The sequence below is a fragment of the Schistocerca cancellata genome, chromosome 12 (assembly GCF_023864275.1).
Source record: "Schistocerca cancellata isolate TAMUIC-IGC-003103 chromosome 12, iqSchCanc2.1, whole genome shotgun sequence".
Lineage (NCBI taxonomy): Eukaryota > Metazoa > Arthropoda > Insecta > Orthoptera > Acrididae > Schistocerca > Schistocerca cancellata.
The window spans coordinates 39747310-39765357 of record NC_064637.1 but is presented as its reverse complement, the minus strand read 5'-3'; the positions used below and the strand labels follow the sequence as shown (position 1 = coordinate 39765357).

At 46.5% G+C, this 18048-nt stretch overlaps 1 non-coding gene across 1 annotated transcript; it reads left to right on the top strand.

The window, feature by feature from the left end:
* The first annotated feature begins 17460 nt into the window (after positions 1-17460).
* Positions 17461-17535, top strand: Trnas-cga (transfer RNA serine (anticodon CGA)). Its single transcript has one exon. It is a non-coding gene; the product is annotated as a tRNA-Ser (tRNA).
* The last annotated feature ends 513 nt before the right edge of the window (positions 17536-18048 follow it).

The following is an 18048-nucleotide window of genomic DNA, read 5'->3' as shown; positions in this document are numbered from 1 at the left end:
TTTGTGTCAATTCTAGTATTTGGCTGGCAATTTAACCTACAAAAATTTGATATTTAATCACCCTGACCTTAAAACGTCTTTGGCGTGACTTTGAATTACACAACGAGCTGCTAAATGAGAAACGAATTTCGACAAGCACAGAAACGAAGAAAGGATATTACTTTCCGGTTCCAGTAATATTTCCCAGTGAATCTCACAAGGGAACCTCCCCATCGCATCCCCCTCAGATTTAGTTATAAGTTGGCATAGTAGACAGGCCTTGAACAAATCAACACAGATCAATCGAGAAAACAGGAAGAAGTTTTCAACGTTTTCAAATTTTTCCGTGTGTAGACCGTCAAATCCTGCAATTTTGGAGAGCGAAGTTGATTATGTGTGAGTGCCTGAACTTTGATAATTGACACACGATCACGTAAACAATACTGCTCTGTGTACCTCGCATCGGACGGACGGATGGACAGATAATAATTGTCTGAAAATAAAAAATTAAATTTTTTGCACGAGGGAAGACCCGAACCAAGGAACTCTCGTTCCGCAGCTGCTCACGCTAACCACGGGACCACGGCGCTCCTGAGCTCAGACTCTCCTTGATGTTGCTTATCTTGCGCATGGACTACTCAGTTTGTATATTTTGCTTATTTTTTTTTTTCATAGTTCCACACAACTTCTTCCTGTTTTCTCGATTGATCTATCTTCAGTTTTTCAAGGCCAATCCACTGTGCCAACTTATAACTAAATCTGAGGGGGGTGCGATGGGGAGGTTCCCTTGTTAGAATATATGTGTAGAGATGTATCATGATGTGGAGGGTACTACTATTAATTCTGGAACAGACACATAACTGTGTGTACGTCCTGCGCCTGAGCTAATATGCAAATTGCGATGGTTTTCTTCGGAAACTTAGCTAACGGTATAACAAAAGAGGCCCCATCGTAGCATCAAAGGGGTAAAGGTACACCGATAGAACGAGACCCCTTGCAGTGGGTGGTTAGGGGTGAGAGAAAAAAATCGGGGAGGTAGGGTAGTCCGGAGGAGGGGGAGGAGGCAGGGAACACAGAAAGAGGCCCGGGCGAGACGGTAACGTTGGCCGCCCTGACTCGCTCGCCTGCAAGAGCAGCGCGGGGGCAATGAGACGTGAACGAATCTGGAAGCAGGGCTACCAACCGCCGCGGCAGACACTGGAGCTCCGCTAATGAATTATTCAATACTTTAGCTTCCGACAAGAGGCGGCGTCGGCGGAGCACACTGCGTTCGTCGGGGGAGGAGGGGGGGGGGTGAAGGGGGTGGCTCGGTGCCGCCAGGGTCATAAAAAAAGATTACTGCCTGGCCGCCCCGGCGCCGCGGGGGAACCCCCGAGCGAGGTGTCTCTCTCTCTGCGCCCGCACGCGCTGCGCGGAGTCGTGTCGCGTCGCATCAACTTTGCCGGCGCATCTACTAGTTGTTCTACACTCTTCTGCCCACCGACATCACGAACGTACCAGCAACAACTATCTGTTTGTGTGCCACGTTTACGCCAATTTTTTTGAGCACAGGACGAGTCTATCCAGGATATTATATCACAACGGTTCGAGGCATCCGGGGAATCCCATGGCAATAGCCAGTTACGGAGAGGTAACACGAAGAGAGTCGCGCAGGGTGACATTTAGGGACGACTTCTATTGCGTAACGTACCCACTCTGTGACACGACACTAAATATTTCAAGCTCAGTTGTAATAAAAATATTATTGATCTGCTCAAACAACGAAGTACAGAATTTTTTCTTTTTGCATAGTACCTAGTTTTGAAACAAACAAATCAGTCAGTTAGCATAGTTCCGAAATTTCGACACACTAATGTTTCATTGGGTACTCGCGATCTAGAAACTAAGTACTCACTATATAAATAGCCAGCGGTGATAGTAATATTTGGTATTCAGCTACAGTCATCAACTGGGAACACTTTCAAGGAGTTCACCTCTTTAACATTTCCGTATAATTTTCCAGTCGTAATGATTTTCTCGTCGTAAAGACTGAAAGAAAGGGTCGGAGACAACACATACTGAGCCATTAAGGAATTGTCAATTTCATAACGGAAGGAAGTCTGTGGGGTGAAAATTGTAGAGGGACACTGAAGCTCGAATGTTCTGGGTGTGTCAGGAGCAATCATTAATATTCATTGATATGAAAGGAACGATCATTCGAAGCGAAAAGTCTAGTGAACACCAACTTTAAACTGCATAGCTTCAGAGGTATGAACACTACTTCAACTTCGATACTGTAAAATAAATTTCCTATACTGCAAGTCCTCCGCGTTCTATATTTCGAGAAGTAACAGTATGGACTGAAACAAGAAGTAAAAAGATCCAGTAAACATTGGCCCTAAAGTAAATACTGTGGTGTCACCGCCAGACACCACACTTGCTAGGTGGTAGCCTTGAAATCGGCCGCGGTCCGTTAGTGTACGTCGGACCCGCGTGTCGCCACTATCAGTGATTGCAGACCGAGCGCCGCCACACGGCAGGTCTAGAGAGACTTCCTAGCACTCGCCCCAGTTGTACAACCGACTTTGCTAGCGATGGTTCACTGACAAAATACGCTCTCATTTGCCGAGACGATAGTTAACATAGCCTTCAGCTACGTCACTTGCTACGACCTAGCAAGGCACCATTACCAGTTACTATTGATACTGAGTCATGTACAGTGAAGAGCGACGCTCATCATTAATGGATTAAAGTTAAGTATTCCACAGCCCGCATCTCGTGCTCGTGCGGTAGCGTTTTCGCTTCCCACGCTCGGGTTCCCGGGTTCGATTACCGGCGGGGTCAGGGATTTTCTCTGCCTCGTCATGGCTGGGTGTTGTGTGATGTCCTTAGGTTAGTTAGGTTTATGTAGTTCTAAGTTCTAGGGGACTGATGACCATAGATGTTAAGTCCCATAGTGCTCAGAGCCATTTTTTAAGTGTTCCACCAGCTACGTCCGTTTTTCTGAAGTCTAATTTCCTTGTCCTGTTCCAGACCTCGCGCCAGCCTGCGTGAGCTAAAACGCGTGCCTTTCGGCTTCCTCTAGTAAACCGGTGTTGGCTCTCTTGCCAACCCACAACAAATGCCTTAAAAGATTTTTCAGGAACGTATTTTAGAACCGATGTTTAGTAAACTTTCTGCTTCTGATCAGCGTTCCTGTCGTTTTCTTGAAAACTGATCATTCCTCATGGCTAGATCCTGTAGTTAGCAGGTTCAAATGGATGCAGGTTGCAATAGTTACGTATATATGAAGAGAGACAGTGTAACATTAGTTTGGAGCGCTGCACCAATCCAGTCGTTGCAGTCGTTGGACGTCTGACAGAACAACGACGACGACCACTAAAACAATCAGTTCGTGCGATGTTTGTAGAAGGTAGAAATACAGCTTTAAAAAAAAAAAAGAAAGAAAGAAAGAAATAGAGCACCAAGGACTTATCCGATTCGGGAGGAATTCGATAGATGTGATGTGCACATATAGAGAAACAAAGAGAACGAGCTGCACAAATTTAGCAGGTCAGTAACGCGTTCGTCCACTTCTGGCCCAATATGGAGGCAGTTATTCGTCTTGGCACTGACTGACAGAGTTATTCGGTGTCAGCCTGACGGAGATCGTGCCAAATTCCGCTGAACTAGCCAGTTAGGTCCACAAAACATCCAGTTGCTTGGAGGGCCCTACCCATAATGCTCCAAACTTTCTCAATTGCGGGCGGATACGAGAAATCATGCTGGTAAGCATGCAGACAAGGAGTAAAACTCTCCCCATGTCGGGGTGGTCATTATCTTTTGCTGAAATGTGTCACAGGGTAGCTTGCCACGAAGGGCAACAAAACGGGGTGTGGGATAATGTCAACGTACCATTGTGCTGTACGGGTGCTGTGGTGATCCTCCTACGAAAAGAAATGCCACCCCAGACCTCGTTGTGGGGAAGTATGGCAGCGACAGTCAGGTTGGTATTTCAACACTACCTGGGGCGTCTCCAGCCCCGTCTTTGTTAGTCATTGGGGCACAATTCAAAGTGGGACTCATCACTGAAGACATTCTACTCCAGTTAATGAGATTCCAGGCAGAAGACGTTTGTGGAGATGCCCCCGACAGTGGTACCAACCTAACTAACGCCTGCTACATGGTCCGACAACCAGGAGTGATGGGCCACGGTGCCACTTCATTTCAAAGCAGGACCCTTTTGGTTGTCATCTGCAACACCCTTACAGCACAGCGGTACGTCGACGATATTCTACACCCAGTCCTGTTGCCCTACATGGAAAGTCACCCTACACTGGCCAGCAAGATCACCGGATTTCTCCCCAGATGATAACGTCTGGAGAATTACAGTCAGGGCCCTCCAACCATCTACGCATTTTGGCGATCAAAGGCTCCAACTAGACACAAGTCGGCACAATATCCGACGTGAGGATATCCAACAAGTCCGTCAATCAGTGTGAAGCCGAATTACTGCTTGTATAAGAGCCAGAAGTCGACCAACGTATTGCTGACTTGCCAGATTTGTGAAGCTCAGTCTCCTGAATAAATGATCCAACTTCTCTGAGACTGTAATCATTTATTTGTATGAGTTCTTTTGAGAGTGTATGTAGCTTCTTGAAATGCACTCTTCCGGAGTTTCAGCAGCAAGGCTTGTGCTGGCGTAAGTTGTTGCCAGCGCAACGGTCGGCAAAGATGAAGCAAAGATCCATTAGTAGGCAGTGGATCAAGTGTGCCTGTCTTGAGAGAGGCCAGAGACACACCGACAACCAACGCGCCGCCAACGCCCTCTCGACAGCACGAATTTAGGCCACCACCGCTGACCGGAGGGCCTCAATGAGTCACTCTTTCAGATTGGCGTCTGTCCGTACATTCGCAGAGCAGCCTTAGTTCACATCGCAGACTATGAGAGTACACAGCGACCAGATTAGTGACTGCAGCGAGACTATAGTTTGTAGCAGCAAGTTTACTGATATTGTCTGCAAGAGGACTATAACTGAGGAGCTTCTGCCACAAGACACGGATTCTATTTAAGTTAAGTTCCCAGTTCACATAAATAAAGAACTGTATTAATCGTCCGCAGCTCGTGGTCGTGCAGTAGCGTTCTCGCTTCCCACGCCCGGGTTCCCGGGTTCGATTCCCGGCGGGGTCAGGGATTTTCTCTGCCTCGTGATGACTGGGTGTTGTGTGCTGTCTTTAGGTTAGTTAGGTTTAAGTAGTTCTAAGTTCTAGGGGACTGATGACCATGGCTGTTAAGTCCCATAGTGCTCAGAGCCATTTGAACCTGTATTAATCCATTGAAGCTTGGTAGTCAAGGAAGGCAGGATTCGATCACGATGGTTACTATTGGTTCCATTTTGCAATTGCACACATTTATTTTAACACGGTAATTCCAGACTAAGCAATAAATCATCACATATTATTAATGAAGGAATAAAGAACAATTTACCAAATGAGCATAATATACAGATACAGCAAATAATGTTTTAAAAACAAGCCAATATGATCCCAATTAGAACTTTAAGGCAAGTAACCACAGTCATGGCTGAAAGCCTTTGACGCTAAGAACGGCAAATACAAAAAAATTAACAAACATACTGTAAAAGAGCAATGCAATAGGAAAGGTTAATTTAAAAAGACAGGCAACTGATCACCAAACGGGTGAGACAAAATGATAATAAACTTGGTATCACAACCATTTAAACCTGCTGTAACGCCAAGAATGGCAATTATATAAAAAATTTAGAAACATACAATAAACAGCAAATACAATAATAAAACCCAAGGGCCAGTCACAGACGGTGCACCAGGAATCAACACTTTCGCAAGCGATGAAAAAAATGGCTCTGAGCACTATGGGACTTAACTTCTAATGTCATCAGTCCCCTAGAACTTAGAACTACTTAAACCTAAGTAACCTAAGGACATCACACACATCCATGCCCGAGGCAGGATTCGAACCTGCGACCGGAGCGCAAGCGATGAGATAGGCAGCCCAGAGTTGCTTTCACTCCACAAGATGGTAACTCAGACTAGTGGCAGTCTAACGAATGACTAATGATAATCCTGCTGAGGCTAAGTGACGTCCAATAAACCAAATGCAAAGATGTAAAAATACGCCAAAGCCGTAACCGGCAGTCTGGACTACGCCCCACAGAAGACTGTGCTTAGAGCTCCCGGAACGTGAAAGGAATCACTACCACCAGAGTAGAAGAATGACCAACCAACCTACAAGTAAGAAAGCTGCCAAAAGTACACGTCCCGCTGGACAGGAGCGGCAAGGCGAGGAAACGTACACTGCCATTACATACATTAACCTCCAGGGCAGGTAACTGGGGCGTTAGCTGCCACAAGGCAGGAGAAATACCACTGGTTGAACTTAATCAATAATGACAAACTGAACGCAATAAATAGCAATTAGAAGCCCATGAAAGCTGATCAGATTCGACTTCCCCAAGCACTCCACTCACTGCTCTTCGCCTCGCAACACTACGAGCACCAACATGGACACAAGTCACTGGAGAATCGCAAGATTTCGCAAAGATGGAAGTTTCTCTACTTGAATCCAAATGGACTCAACTTTAAGCTTGCAGATCCGGTTTACGACGACGTCGGGCACCATCGTGACCACAGCCCTTCCACCTGGCAGTCCATACGCGCCGCCAGCAGTCGATCCGTGGTTCTCGCACTGCGCAGACCTGGCTCCTCCCGAATCCCCAACCAAACTGCAAACTGACACGATGGCGGGAGAACAACAACGTCGCCCCGAAGGTAGGGTCACAGTTACTGCATATCGATAACCGCCGCTGCTGACACTAGCGGACAGGCAACGCTTGCGAAACCTAGTGGTGCCAGTCAACACGAGAAGAAGACAAACAACCGCAACCATGTCAGCTAAACGGTATGGTCCGGCCTCCAACAGAGGACGGAAACCTACAAGTAGCACCAACGCGAGCCGCAGCAAGACTCATCCGTATGTGCATTTGTGTTGTACGAGGTGCATTCAAGTTCTAAGGCCTCCGATTTTTTTTCTCCGGACTGGAAAGAGATAGAAACATGCGCATTGTTTTAAAATGAGGCCGCTATCATTGTCAATACGTCCCAGAGATGGCAGCACCGTACGGCAGATGCAATTATACTGCCAGCGGCGAGAATGAGAACTGTTTTAAATACTTAAAATTGCGACGTTTTCCTTACTTGAACAGCGTGCAATCATTCGTTTTCTGAATTTGCGTGGTGTGAAACCAATTGAAATTCATCAACAGTTGAAGGAGACATGTGGTGATGGAGTTATGGATGTGTCGAAAGTGCGTTCGTGGGTGCGACAGGTTAATGAAGGCAGAACATCGTGTGACAACAAACCGAAACAACCTCGGGCTCGCACAAGCCGATCTGACGACACGATCGAGAAAGTGGAGAGAATTGTTTTGGGGGATCGCCGAATGACTGTTGAACAGATCGCCTCCAGAGTTGACATTTCTGTGGGTTCTGTGCACACAATTCTGCATGACGACTTGAAAGTGCGAAAAGTGTCATCCAGGTGGGTGCCACGAATGCTGACGGACGACCACACGGCTGCCCGTGTGGCATGTTGTCGAGCAATGTTGACGTGCAACGACAGCACGAATGGGACTTTCTTTTCGTCGGTTGTGACAATGGATGAGACGTGGATGCTATTTTTCAATCCAGAAACAAAGCGCCAGTCAGTTCAATGGAAGCACACAGATTCACCGCCACCAAAAAAAATTCGGGTAACCGCCAGTGCTGAAAAAATGATGGTGTCCATGTTCTGGGACAGCGAGGGCGTAATCCTTACCCATTGCGTTCCAAAGGGCACTACGGTAACAGGTGCATCCTACGAAAATGTTTTGAAGAACAAATTCCTTGCTGCACTGCAACAAAAACGTCCGGGAAGGGCTGCGCGTGTGCTGTTTCACCGAGACAACGCACCCGCACATCGAGCTAACGTTGCGCAACAGTGTCTTCGTGATAACTTTGAAGTGATTCCTCATGCTCCCTACTCACCTGACCTGGCTCCTAGTGACTTTTGGCTTTTTCCAACAATGAAAGACACTCTCCGTGGCCGCACATTCACCAGCTGTGCTGCTATTGCCTCAACGATTTTCCAGTGGTCCAGACAGACTCCTATAGAAGCCTTCGCCGCTGCCACGGAATCATGTCGTCAGCGTTGTAAAAAATGTGTACGTCTGTAGGGCGATTACGTCGAGAAGTAACGCCAGTTTCATCGATTTCGGGTGAGTAGTTAATTAGAAAAAATATCGGAGGCCTTAGGACTTGAATGCACCTCGTACTCCGTAAAGCACTCCGTCTACCGGGACCATCCGACCGCCGTGTCATCCTCAGTGGAGGATGCGGATAGGAAGGTTGTGGGGGTCAACACACCGCTCTCCCGGTCGTAAGATGGTATTCTTGAACGAAGGCACTACTATTCGGTCTAGTAGCTCCTCAATTGGCATCACGAGGCTGAGTGCACCCCGAAAAATGGCAACAGCGCACGGCGGCCCGGATGGTCACCCATCCAAGTGCCGACCACGCCCGACAGCGCTTAACTTTGGTGACCTGACGGGAACCGGTGTATGCACTGCGGCAAGGCGGTTGCCTGCAGTTGTCTTGTAGGAAGAGGATACCAGCCACCTGTAACAACATCCTCTCCCTTTCATTCTTGCTGTACAAGATTCTACAGTGGCGAAGAGGATACTACAAAGCTTCGCATGATGCGAAATACCCCTCTCGTAGCGTCTGCCAAAGGAGCGCAGGTGTAACGCTCCAACGATTACTGACCGAACCTCTGACGCATCGCGCCGTCCTTCTTTGGACCTCGGTCACTGGCGAAGTGCAAGGAGTTGTCATGTAACAGCCGTAGTCGGAGTGCGCGCCCCAGCCTACCGAGATTAATGCGCGCTCCGCTCTACCGTAAACTGCCTCCTGCTGGAGACCCCGTCGCTACGCAACCGCAGCAGCCCGGGCCGACAACCGCTTCATCTGGTCCCGCAGGCAAGTGCGGCGCCAGTAATTTCGTTCGCTGCCGCCGCCGCGACTGCGACAGCTACGGCTAGGCGCGGGTGCGCGAGGGCGAGCGGGGGCGGAGGGGGGGGGGGGAAGACGACGAGATGCGCGTCTTTAGACAGTGGGGAGGGCGAGACGCGGTCCGGACCGTAACTCACGAGATTTGTTTCTGCTCAGGCAGGGACGGCTGGCGGCGGCCTGGCCGTTTAAGCAATTAGAGCAAACGATCCGGAAACTGCTCGCGCACAGTGGGTGGGGGCGGACCGAGTGCGGGGGCGGCGGCGGCGGCGGCGGCGTCGCCGGCGGCAGAGACGCGGGCGCGTGCGTGCGGTGCGGTGCGTAAGTGCGCGTGTTTTGCGCGATGAGCAATGGACGTCGGCGGCCCTGTTGATGGCGGCCGTGTCCGGCGCTGGCCGGTGTTTTTGCCGGCCGTGACTTACGGCTACGCGGCTCCTCAGGGGACGCAACTTGGCTGCCGCTGTTGCCAAACACTGACCCTCCCCCACTCGTCCCCCCCCCTTCCCCCACCCCTCATTGGTCGCTACCCGAGGAGTGCGCAAATCACGTACCGGCGTTAGCTGTGATGAACTCTGCATCTACAAAGTCCCTATTCAGTAACAACTGAAGGCTCGCAACGTACCGACTTTTGACTGACTGAGCCAGTGGGCTCCACCTACATAAATGCTCCAGAACTATCAGTTTCCTTTCATACCCCATTAGCATACTGATTGACAGAAACAGGACTGTCTCTGTGTCCCTGCATGCCCTTCCTATACTACTGGCCATTATAATTGCTACACCAAGAAGAAATGCAGATGATAAACGGGTATTCATTGGACAAATATATTATACTAGAACTGACATGTGATTACATTTTCACGCAATTTGGGTGCATAGATCGTGAGAAATCAGTACCCAGAACAACCACCTCTGGCCGTAATAACAGCCGTGATACGCCTGGGTATTGAGTCAAACAGAGCTTGGATGGCGTGTACAGGTTCAGATGCCCATGCAGCTTCAACACGATACCACAGTTTATCAAGAGTATTGGCTGGCGTATTGTGACGAGCCAGTTGCTCGGCCACCATTGGCCAGACGTTTTCAGTTGGTGAGAGATGTGGAGAATCTGCTGGCCAGGGCAGCAGTCGAGCATTTTCTGTATCCAGAAAGGCCCGTACAGGACCTGCAACATGCGGTCGTGCATTGTCCTGCTGAAATGTTTCAAAGGGATCGAATGAAGGGTAGAGCCACGGGTCGTAACACATCTGAAATGTAACGTCCACTGTTCAGAGTGCCGTCAATGCGAACAAGAGGTGAGCAAGACGTGTAACGAATGGCACGCCATATCATCACCCAAGGTGATACGCCAGTACGGGGATGACGAATACACGCTTCCAACGGGCGTTTACCGCGATGTCGCCAAACAAGGATGCGACCATCATGATGCTGTAAACAGAACCTGGATTCATCCGAAAAAATTACGTTTTGCCATTCGTGCACCCAGGTTCGTCGTCGAGTACACCACTGCAGGTGCTCCTTTCTGTGATGCAGTCGTAAGGGTAGCCGCAGACACAGTCTCCGAGCTGATAGTCCGTGCTGCTGCAAACGTCATCGAACTGTTCGTGCAGATGGTTGTTGTCTTGCAAACGTCCCCATCTGTTGACTCAGGGATCGAGACCTGGCTGCACGATCCGTTACAGCCATGCGGATAAGATGCCTGTCATCTGGACTACTAGTGATACTGAAAGGTCTCTGTTGCGTTCCTTCCATGTTAATTTCTTATATCTGTTGTCAATTACGGCATACATTCCACTTCTAAATTTACTGTGGTGTTTCTGACAATCTGGGAGGAGACTGAGCGGTGGAACGTGTTACTTTTACACATAAACAAGAAAGATCTGTTGCACTACTACACTTTAAAATACAGTTTATATGTAATTCATGTCACACAGTCTCATACAGAACCTACATCCGTTTTCTTTTATATACTGTATATGATAAGATACTGTCATCCCCCTTCCCTTCTGTGTGAAAGGATAAATGAGCAAATGTATTTCTAGTTGCATGCTTGAGGGTAGCAGACAAACCTGTCTGCTAGAGAACAGTAGGACCAACGTCGGAACAGGTAGCTACGCTTTCTAAAAGCAAAGAGGTTTCTATCCTTAGTATGGTCCTGTGCGTCGCTTGTCATGTTGGTATAGGAAGCTGCCCCTCTGGCCACTTCCGTTTGTATTTGTGAGCCACCCTCAGGGAGGGACCAGGTCAGTCTGTCCGTGGCGAGCGTCTGAAGTGGTAAGATCTCCGGCTAAGCGCGTGTCTGCTAAGTCCGTAGGACAATGGATTTCTAATGTTATCTTAAATTGCAACGCAGTGTGATTAGAGTGTACAGTTCAGAATATATTCCGGTAGTTGCTTTGTCACTACTTTGTGAGAAAAGCGGAACCATGAGCTGATGATCTGGAACTCTAACTAAGACCATCAATCTTAAATGCAAACGTGCGTGAGATTATAACGTCTCCTCTTGACAATATTTTTCAATATAGTAACTTTTCTTTATGTTCAACCCACGTGGGGTGTACTTTGTGAGACCAGTACCACGTGCTTATACAATTGTTTGACCCATCAGGTTAATAGTAAGACGATAGTAACCAGTTCGAGGTTTTTCTTTTGTAATTTGTGTTTCGATGTAATTTACTGTAATTATCAAAATTATTGTGGAGTTACACTCTTTGTGTAAACCAAGTTGACCACGTGAAGCATGTGGTGCAACCATCAAAGTAGCCCTCAGCTATTCTTTTCGGGAAGAATTCACAGAGAGTTAGCTTGAATTTAATATACCAGTGTGTGGTAATTTCATGACTGACAGGATTGCGCTACGAACGTAACTTCTTTTGGGTGAAAATTGAATCGGTTGGTTGTGGTCAATTTCCTCTTGCAAATGTTTCAACGTTCTTCGTGTGTTATTTTATGAATGCAGTGTTGTATGCAGTCTTCCAATCTCGGATCCATATTTGATGTGTTCCGTAAGATCACAAACTCACATTTTCACAATCCTGAATAAGGCACCAGTTTAGTTATGAATCAAGTTTAATATGCTGTAATTTTAACGGAACAATGATCAAAATATATATATATATATATCACCGGTTATCGTAAGATCACTACTAAAAGATTATAATCAATGTTAGTCTGGTTGGGAATTTCGTAAGCTAGACTGGATACCTGGTGAAATAGTTGGTCAATAATGCAAGGTTGACTTCCCCAGATAGCTCATAGCTTTTAACCCGCTTTTATTGTCTTGAATATCAGCACCGGTTTCAGAACAAATTAATGCATCAACATTACAATACGAGACCGTTGGGATCCAGCACGGCGTTCCGTATTACCCTTCTGAACCCACCGATTCTATATTCTGCTAACAGTCATTGGATCTCGACCAACGCGAGCAGCAATGCTGCGATACGATAAACCGCAATCGCGATAGGCTACAATCCGATCTTTATCAAAGTCGGAAACGCGATGGTACGCATTTCTCCTCCTAACACGAGGCATGACAACAACGTTTCACCAGACAACGCCGGTCAACTGCTGTTTGTGTATGAGAAATCGGTTGCAAACTTTCCTCATGTCAGCACGTTGTAGGTGTCGCCATCGGCGCCAACGTTGTGTGAATGCTCTGAAATCTAATCATTTGCATATCACAGCATCTTCTTCCTGTCGGTTAAATTTCCCGTCTGTAGCACGTCATCTTCTCGGTTTAGCAATTTTAATGGCCAATAGTGTATATATGTCTGTTTTCAACCATTAATTTTCAACCTGTTATATTTAGCAACGAGTTTCAGCGTTGTAGTAGCCACCTTCAGGCCCCTGACCGACTTGTAGGAAGAATCTACCTCGCTGGTGATCAAAATAGGAACCAGCAATGCTGCAGTGATCACGTCGACCATCACCTGCCGACGGTAGATCACAAGCGAAGTCATTCTTGCTAGACGTCAGTCAGGGGCCTGAAGATGTAGTAATAAAAGGCTGAAACTGGTTGCCAAATGAAACAAGATTGATAACTGAGGGCTGGAAGGTGTTTAATTTGACATCCTCTATCGAACAGCAGAGTCCCGCAACAATCTCTAGACACATGGACGTACAGAGAAGTGAATCTCTGCACGCTCTCTTATCTTATTCTCATGATTCGTACGCGATACGTAATATGGTAGTTGCATAATCGACCCATACTCCTCTTCGAATATACCCTCACTTGACAAAACTCTGGGATACCTCCTAATATCTTTGACCAGGCGTAGTCCAAAAACTCGACACTGCGTGGGCTCAACTAGTCGTTGGAAGTCCCATGCAGAAATATTGAGCCGTGCTACCTCTACAGAAGCCCATAATTGCCAAAATGTTGCCAGTAAAGGATCTTGTGCATGGACAGACCTCTCGATAATATCCCATGAATGTTCGATAGGCTGGCTGCCGAGCGGTTCTAGGTGCTTCAGTCCGGAACCGCGCCGCTGCTACGGTCGCAGGTCCGAATCCTGCCTCGGGCATGGATGTGTGTGATGTCCTTAGGTTAGTTAGGTTTAAGTAGTTCTACGTTCTAGGGGACTGATGACCGCAGATGCTAACTCCCATAGTGCTCAGAGCCGTTTGAATCATTTGAACGATTTGAACTGGAACAAAAAACATTTGACAGTAGTGTATTCACGACTATATCGCAGCTGGTGAAATTATTGAGATGCCTCAATATTTTTGTTCCATAAAAAAAAATATTGTTGAGGAGTTCTTCCTCTTGCTCTTAGCTGAAGAGACGTTTGAAGTTCCCAAGAATTGTAGTATTCGGCAGTAGCACGACTTTTTTTTTTAAGAACTCTTGTTTTAAATGTGTTTCTCGACAGACTGAATAGTTTGGCTATTTTAGCAAACGACATTTTTGCTTTCCTTGAAGTATCCAATGCCAGTTACACACCTTGGCAATCCCATGATTTTCGTAGTGGTCTTCTTAAATAATTTGATCGCATCTTAACATATACCTTTTGTGAGACAGAGCAACATTTCACCAACATGTTAATACGCTAATGCCTTGGTATATTTATTTTAAGAAGAAATATATATATAATCAGGTTACCCTCCATTCAGAGGCTGTTGCACGCAGCGACCGTTATTTTGATTTGTAAATAATAGATTTCAGCTGTCAGTCGTCCTTTCGAATTTTTATTGGCAGATCTATATTTCAGCAAGAAACTAGCCATTCTCAATGCACTATCATTTTCGGTCAATGCATGTAATGCCTGTTCGTCGGGCTTTGTCTAGAGTTCATTGAATACTAAATATTAAAACTTAGTATTCAATGAACTGTGGACAAAGCCCGACCAACAGGCATTACATGCATTGACCAAAAATGATAGTGCATTGAGAATGGCTAGTTTCTAGCTGAAATATAGATCTGCCAATAAAAATTTCAAAGGACGACTGATAGCAGAAATCTGTTATATATATATCCAGTTCATAATGTTGTGATTTCGAAGGCTAAAATACGTGTGACCATCTTTGACGCAATTAACTGTCAAAATACGTATTTTTTAAAGACAAGCAAAAGGAATTTGTCACTTGCCTTTCATCAGAGAGAACACAAAATACTTCACTGCATTGGGGCGCGCAGACTATCACCAAGAAACATTGTTGACAAAGCCAGATAAGTCTCTTGGAAGAGTTTTAAATGTTCACCACTATCACTTTAATTTATATTTCGGTTTACCAGATTTCCGTTTTTAGGGAAAACTTTTCTTGCTACTGCTTGTTGTCAACAGGTATTTACCTGCCGTAACAGCAAAACTCGTCTGACAATTTTTAGTGTCTTTTTTAACGTAATTCCTTCAGACCAAACTGATCTAATTCCAATACACTCCACTGCCCTCATTCCACTATTGTTGGTGTTCATCTGGTAACTTCTTATCAGTACACCATCAGTTCGATGTAACTGATCTTCCTAGTCCTTCGCCCTCTCTGACGGCACTGGTGTCCCCTACAGGGTTATTCAAAATGCTCTAGACACTTTCAAGTGCTTGCAAAAAATGGTTGTATTGAGTTTAGGTACTGTATCACGAAGACATCCTGAAAAGTAAAGGCTCCGACCTTTTTATGCCAAAATTCTTACAGCCCTTTAAGTGAAACAAATTTATTAACATTTCACATCTTTATTTTTCATGTCTACATATTTATTTCTCAACATAGTGACTCTGTCAACGAACATATTTCTTCCAACGGGAGATCTGTTTGTTGATACCGTAACTTTAGAATGTTTGACTTTGTTGGAGGAGCCACAACCTCACCTCTGCTTGAACCGCTTCATCACTATCAAAGTGAAATCCTGGAAGGTCCTTCTTAAGTTTCGGGAACAGACGAAGATGGGATGGGGTCAATTCGAGACTGCACGAAGAATGACCGACGACAGTACGCCCAAAGCGTCTTATTGTTATAAGTGTTGCAACGCCCGTGTGTGGTCTGGCACTGCCCCATGTGTGGACAAAGTGTTCGAAGTCGAAACTCAATTACAGCTCGCTGTTTCTCACGCACCGACACAGTTATGTTACACGTCGCCGTCTTACACGCTGTAATGCGGAGCCCTCTAGTGGACGAGGACTGCAAATATGTAGACATGAATAATAAAGGTGTCGAATGTCAATAGCGTTTGTTTTATTTAGCAACCTTTAAGAGTTTTCATATAAGAAAAATGGAGTTATTACTTCTCAGCACGTTCTCGTATTATATCCATGGTAACAGCGACTCAGTAAGTTTTTGTGTGCCATGTGAACAGATGATGGATCACTCCTCACACGGCACACGTCCAGCATACAGTCCAGTCCAGCCTACACTCGCCCTAAAGTGTCCACGTAGCTGTCAGTGATGCCCTTAACGCGCCCTCGCAGGTAAGGTGCGAAAACAGTGTATTTGATGTAATTACTCAGGTAAAAATGACACAGTGTCAGAACGTGGTGAGCATGCCAGAAACTGAAGATTGTCAGATTATGCCTTACCGATCTGTCCTCTTAGTAGCTCAGTATCGACGAACTCACGAACTTCACTGTATAACTGCAGTGGAGCACCATCATGTTTAAAAATGAAATTATCACTGGATCTTGCAATTGTGACATGGACTAGGCGAAACGCCTTTTCTGTTTGTCTGGCAGCCATGTTGTTAGAGATCACTATAGCAAAAAAAAAAAAGAAGTCTTGAGTTGCTATTTCCATATACAGCGTGTTTCCGTAACAGCGCGCAAAAGTTTAACAGCATATAGAGGATGCGCCACTGAACATTTTAAGGTAGGGAATGTGCGGTCGGAGAAGTTTAAGAAGATAACAGGAATAAAATTACATTACTGAAAATACTATCATTGACCCAGTGAAAGTCCCATTTGTACTGTATCTCACAAAGTGTGTTGAAACTGAGAACCATCAACGTCAATACAAGCATGACATCGACGAACAAGGTTCAGGCACACGCTGATAAATATTTCGAATCACACCCCAGGCAGCTACCATTCTACCTACTAATTCCATCTCTGTACCATTGGGGCCTCATACTCAAATGACTATAGATATCCCAATGAAAAATAATGAAGGGAATTTAGGTCAGGTGACCTCGGAGGCCATGGGATGGGACCTCCCCTTACTATTCAGCAACCAGGAAATACAGGACTGAGACGGTTGCGGACATCCACACTGAAGTGAGGCGGTGAACTGTCATGTTGTATCCACATCCTCTAACCACGAACAACGAAGGGTACGTTCTCCAACAACTCAGGCAGACCTCTTTCCACGAACCTAAAGTATAGGTGCCCATTCAGATGGCCAGGTAAAAAATGTGACCCACTGAGATAGTCGCCTACAGCGCCGGTCACACTAAAACCTACTTAATGGTGTGAATCCACTACAGCGTGAGGGTTTTGCTCATCCCACACATGGCTATTCTTGAATGACATTTTCACTTTGCAGCGGAGTGTGCGCTCATATGAAACTTCCTGGCAGATTAAAACTGTGTGCCCGACCGAGACTCGAACTCGGGACCTTTGCCTTTCGCGGGCAACTGCTCTACCAACTGAGCTACCCAAGCACGACTCACGCCCGGTACTCACAGCCTTACTTCTGCCAGTACCTCGTCTCCTACCTTTAGCTCAGTTGGTAGAGCACTTGCCCGCGAAAGGCAAAGGTCCCGAGTTCGAGTCTCGGTCCGGAACACAGTTTTAATCTGCCAGGAAGTTTCATATCAGCGCACACTCCGCTGCAGAGTGAAAATCTCATTCTGGAAACATCCCTAAGGCTATGGCTAAGCCATGTCTCCGCAGTATCCTTTCTTTCAGGAGTGCTAGTTCTGCTAGGTTCGCAGGAGAGCTTCTGTAAAGTTTGGAAGGTAGGAGACGAGGCACTGGCAGAAGTAAAGCTGTGGGGACGGGGCGTGAGTCGTGCTTCGGTAGCTCAGTTGGTAGAGCACTTGCCCGCGAAAGGCAAAGGTCCCGAGTTCGATTCTCGGTCGGGCACACAGTTTTAATCTGCCAGGAAGTTTCATGGCTATTCCTGCTGTTCGAAATACCATCACCAGCAAATGAGGCCTCGTCAGTAAACAGCACGATATGGAGGAAATATGGACGATCAATTCATTGTTGGACTAAGCACTGATACAATGCGACCCTTGGTGCAAAGTTAGTCACAAGCATGGCACGGACTCGTTGTGGGAGATGCGGGTGTAATTGTTGTTCGTGTTGTACTGGTCACATGACAGAATGCGCAGCGCATCTGTTTCACGTGCAATACGACGAGTACTTGTAGTGGCAATACAATGAAGGCTTTCACGACCGGGTGTTTCAGCTGCTGAGAATTCTTCTGTGTTGTATGGCCGTGGTCCATGGAACTCTTCAATCCCTGACGTTTCGTCGAAGGCTACGTTGGACATCTTCAGAGGTTCTCCTGGTTGTGCCGAGGCTTGCTGACTGTCGGCAAGATCAGCACAATCAGGAACACCTCCGAAGATGTCCAACGTAGCCTTCGACGAAA